Raw genomic sequence first — 5,391 nt, forward strand, 5'->3', positions numbered from 1 at the left:
TTCAATTAGATCACAGCTGATCTGTATTCCACCCACCCTTTTCTCTAAAGTTCAATTGCATTACCCATCTTAAAGTCTACCTGTTGCAGCCTTGAAACGTGTAAAGATTTTCAGGCAAGGGACAGAGTTCCAGTTTTCCGCTCACTTTAGATTAGGAAGTGCACTCAATCTAAACTGTTTATGATTTGAATGCTTCCATATGTCCTCTTATATTTTGCCAAGGAGAACAGTCCCATGAATTTTCTATCTCAAATACTATAGTTGTGTCACCTTGTTCCAAACTCTCCTAAACCAGTAGAAATGGATTCTTTCTGCCTAGCCTAGTAAACCACTTTATCATTTAAAGACCTCAATTTGGTCATCGCCAATCTGCAGCACCACAATGAAGATTAGCTCCAATGTGAAGTTCTGCGCTTCTTTCTCTTTTGTGACCAATTTAGAAACCACATGATTGCCTTTTTCATCTCTCTGTTGACACCACTGCCAGCTCTCTGTTCTTCATCATGTACCTTGTTTTTTATTATCAGGTCCCTCAGAGGACAACGTCCATCTCACCAGCGCCAGGCCGCAAGAGTTCACCCGGAAACAGCAGTGGATTGGCTAATCGGCCCAGTGCCCAGTTAATAAGAGCAAGGTAATATCAACCGAAGGAAGGATTTTGAATAATTCTGAAATTCCTGGGAAGCATTGCAGTAAAGGTGTTTTAATTCGCTGTTTCAGAATTTGGTGAGACAAGGTTGTAGCAATATGGTTGCAATGTTTGTTCTCCCTTCTTCATTAACCCCATGACTCACCCTGTGATCAGTTCTGAAGAAGAGTCATACTTCACTCAACGAACATTCACTCTGTTTCTCTCTCAATAGATGCAGTCAGACCTGCTCAGTGTCTGCAACTTTCTCTGTGATTGTTTTAGCGAACTAGACGTTTTTTATGTCAGTTCAGAGTAGTTACATGATTTCCATTTGGTTTCCCATTAGAAATTTTTGTTGCATTCACTTTTATCAATCTGCTGTATTGGGATTCAAACCCATGACACCAGAACATCAAGCTCAGACTCTGGATTGTTAGTCCAGTTCCAATGCACCAACACCACAATCTCCTTTGGTGGCTGCTCAGGCTCTGAACCGTCAGTCTTGATTCAGTCCCTGGTCCCTCGGTCCCTGTCCCTCAGTGTCTGGTTCCTCAGTCACTGTCCAGTCTTTGATCCCTCAGTAACTCTCTGGTGCCTCAGTCACTGTCCCTCAATCCCTGGTCCCTCGGTCACTGTCCCTCAGTATCCGGTTCCTCAGTCACTTCCAGTCCCTGGTCCCTCAGTCACTGTCCCTCGGCCTTTGGTCTCTCAGTCACTTCCAGTCCCTGGTTCTTCAGTCACTGTCTCTCAGTCTCCAATCCCTCAGTCTCTATCCAGTCTGATCCCTCAGTCACCGTCCCTCATTCTCTGGTCCCTCAGTCTCTGTCCAGATTCCAGTCCCTCAGGCACTATCCTTCAGACTCCAGTCTCTCAGTCTCTGCCCAGTCTCTGATCCCTGAATCAAAACCTAATCCTTCAGTTTCTGTGATGGGTCTGGTCTGTCAGTAGAGATATTTGCAGAAGTTTCTTCTTTGTGCAGGATGCTTAGTTTTGACTTCTATCTGGTTTCCCCTGCAGTAATCCTGACCTGCGTAAGAATGACAACCTGTTGGAGACTCCCCTGCAACGCACTAGCAGTGGCAGCTCATCCAGTTCCAGCACTCCCAGCTCCCAACCTGGCTCCCAGAGTGGATCCCAGAGCAGTTCCCAACCAGGTTCCCAAAGTGGATCCAACGAGCGCAACCAAATCCGGGGTAAGAAGGTCTGGACGGAAGGTATATGGAGGGCAGAGGAAGACAGCGAGGAGTGGGTGATGGTGGAGGAGGGACGAGAGGTAGTTAGTGAAAGAAAAGATGGGGGACTCATTTGTTGGGGAGATGGTGAGTGGGAGGATGGAAGGGAAGATGAGGCAGATGGATTTTGAGGGGGGACTTAGGTGGGGGGAGGGAGGTGTCAGCATTGTTTAGTCCCCAGTGGCTATGAAGATGCTAGATCTTGACTCAGTGCAAATTGTGTGCTGTATTGCATTACAAGATCCCACTTTGAAACACTTTCTGGATTGTCCAGGAAACAGAAGTGCTCCTCAGTAGGGGAGAAAATTAAAGCAATTCCACAGATTTAGAGAAACAGGCCATTTGGGCCAACTCCTTTGTACTAAAGATAATGCTTCACAGGAGCTCACCCAATCCCCTCATCACCTCACCCTGATTCTTCTATTCCTTTCTCCCTCATGTGTTTATCCAGCTACCTCTTCATTGTGCCTACACTGTTGACCTCACCCAGATCCTGTTGTAACAAGTGCCACATTCTTACCATCTTTGGGTATAGAGGATTTTCTTGAATTCTCCATTGGATTTCTAAAGGATAATCCTATATTTAAAACTTATAATTTTGAACGCTTCCGCACATTGCAGTTTCTTCTGCACTCCTGCCTTAATGAACCTTCTGTGAATATTAAAGTCTGTTTTTATTCATTCATGAGATGCGTGTGTCTCTGGCTGGGCCAGTGTTTAATGTCCACCTCTAACTGCCCTTGAGAAGGTGGTGGTGAGCTGCCATTTCAGTCTACTTGCTGTAGGGTTACCACCTTAGCGTGATATCATGCAGAGTGAGTTGAGTTGGTTGGTAATGCTGGGGACCTCTGGTAGAGGGTGAAATAATTTATCTATTCGACACTTCTGGCTGAAGGTTAACGCAAATACTTCAGTCTTGTCTTTTGCACAGATGTTTCTCAGTCACTGAGGGTGCGGATATTTTATGTGTGGAAGCCCCTCCTGCTACTTGCCACTATTCATGACTGAATGTGTAGGAACTAACTGCAGAGCTTAAATCCGATCTATTGTCTGTGAGATTAATTAAGCCCTGTCTACTATATTCTGCCTTCACTGTTTGGCATGTAAGTAGTCCTGTATTGAAGCTTCCCCAGGTTGACACCACATTTTTAGGTATGCCTGGCACTGCTCCTGGCATGCCACCCAACACTCTTCATTGAATTATAGAGTGAGGGAAATTCACATCCCTGAATGACTGAATGAGTACAGGAAAAGCAGACCTTAAAATTCAGAGGAGGTTCATTAACGCAGAAGTGGAGAAGAAATGTCAACTTGTGGGAGAGTTGAAAATGAGAGATTATAACTATAGAACCGTCCTTCATAAATCCAAGGGCATTTCAAGGAAATCTTTTAGAAGCAAAGAAGCTAAGAATGTGACACTTGTTACAATAAGAAGTGGTTGGGGTGAGCAGTGTAAGCATAGCGAAGGATAGCTGGATAAGTACTTAAGGAAGAAAGGAATAGAAGATGAGGTGAAGAGGGGTGATGAATGCTCCTGTGAAGCATTAGCCAGCACTGAGCAGTTAAGCCAAATGGTCTGTTTTTCTAAATCTGCAATTTCCTTAATGACTCCTCAGCCAGCTCTTTTGATTCCTGGACAGTCTGGGGAAGGTTTCAAACCTGAGGTCTTGCAATGCAAAGGAGCATGCTGAATTATAGAAGGAGGCCATTTGGTCCATTGAATTTGTACCAGATATTATTAGGTCTCCCATTCTGAGAGAAAATGGCAGCTTGGATCATGAACTGCATTGCTAGATGAAGCCCTGGAAAACCATCTCAGCTAGCCTTCCACTGGTGAGAGACTAGAAAACCATCTTTCCGAGACTTGAGGGAGGGCTGGTCCTCAAGCAAAAACACAATAAATTCCGGTGCTGAATATTTTTGGACATTTGAGTGCTAACAATGTGATGTCCTCTGTTTCTAATGTTGAACAGGTGATTTTTTTTTCATATAAAGGTTTTAAAACTCCCCTTTTCATGGTCAAACCCCTCCATGACCTCACCTCTCATCTGCAATCTAGTCCAGCCCTACAACCTCTCAGTCTCTGAGCCCCTTCAATTCTAGCCTCTTGGGTATCCTGATTGTAATTGCTCAACCTTTTGCAGCTATGCTTTCAGCTGCCTGGACCCTAAACTCTGGAATTTTCTCCTTAAAAGTCCTTACTTCCCTTCTTCCTTGAAGACACTTGCTAAAATAGACCCTTCGGTCCAGTCTTTTGTCATCTGACCTGTTGTCTCCTAATTGGACTTGGTGTCAGTACCAGCTCCTGTGATTCCTGGGGCTTTTTACCAGGTTAAAGGCACTTTACTAATGCAGGTTGCTGTTATCAAACGTGTTTTTGTGAGTTTCAGTATTGTTTTGTTGAAATGCTGCAGGAACAGGGAAGCCTGAAGGATCACCAGTTCTTCCTCATGAGAGTTCGCGAGTGAAAGCAGAAGAAGGACGGGAGTTGACACGGCCTGGGAGACCTGCTGTAAGCATTCCTCAAAATTTTGTACTCAATCACGCTCCCTACACACAAATCCACTCACAGATCTACTCCATGAACTGGATGCCCTTGCTACTCGTAGGATGACAAACTAGTTATTTCCCAGAATTCATCTATATTTAATTGCATCTTACAGCACAGAAAGAGATCATTCAGCCCGTCAAGCCTCTTTGAAAATGATATCCCTTTAGACACACTTTTTCCTTCTCTTCCTCCCTAGACCAACATATTTTTTCTTTTCAGATATATAATCAATTCTCTTTTAGTGCCTCATAGAATCAGAAGGAGGTCATTCAGCCCATTCTATCCAGGCAAGCTCTTGGCAAGAGTAAATTATCTAATCCTATATTTTCCTTGTAGCTTAGCGATTTTCTTTCTGTTCAGGATCTTATTCAATTCTTTCAATTTTTGAAAACCACAACTAACTTATTTATTCTTTCAAGGAATGTGTACAGAGGAAGATTCATTGCTCATCCCTAATTGTCCTTGAACTGACTGGCTTGCCCAGCCATTTCGAAGGACAGTTAAGAGTCAGCAACATTGCTGTGGGTCTGTAGTCACATGTAGGCCAGACCTGGTAAGGATCATAGATTTCCCCTCTTTGAAGTATATTGTAGAACCCAGATAGGATTTTACAATAATCAGTGATAGTTTTGTTGACATCATTACAGAGACTGGCTTCATAGAGTCATAGAGTCCTCCAGCACAGAAACAGGCCCTTCAGCCCAACTCATCCATGCCGACCAGGTTTCCTCAACTGAACTAGTCCCATTTGCCTGCATTTGGCTCATATCCCTCTAAACCTTTCCTATCCATGTACCTGTCCAAATGTCTTTTATATGTTGTAATTTTACCTGCCTCCACCACTTCCTCTGGCAGCTCTTTCCTTAGACGCACCACCCTCTGTGCAAAAAGGTTGCCCCTGAGGTCCCTTTTAAATCTTTCCCCTCTCACTTTAAACCTACGTCGTCTAGTTTTGGACACCGCTACCCTGGGGAAAA

The 5,391-nt window shown here is 44.1% G+C and overlaps 1 long non-coding RNA gene across 1 annotated transcript; it reads left to right on the plus strand.

Annotated features, from left to right (window-relative positions):
• Positions 1–530: 530 nt before the first annotated feature.
• Positions 531–4,376, plus strand: LOC125482270. The gene is made up of 3 exons (XR_007261593.1): positions 531–634; positions 1,649–1,824; positions 4,278–4,376. It is a non-coding gene; the product is annotated as an uncharacterized LOC125482270 (long non-coding RNA).
• The last annotated feature ends 1,015 nt before the right edge of the window (positions 4,377–5,391 follow it).

The sequence above is a fragment of the Rhincodon typus genome, unplaced genomic scaffold, assembly GCF_021869965.1.
Source record: "Rhincodon typus isolate 14 unplaced genomic scaffold, sRhiTyp1.1 hic_rhity00007999, whole genome shotgun sequence".
Lineage (NCBI taxonomy): Eukaryota > Metazoa > Chordata > Chondrichthyes > Orectolobiformes > Rhincodontidae > Rhincodon > Rhincodon typus.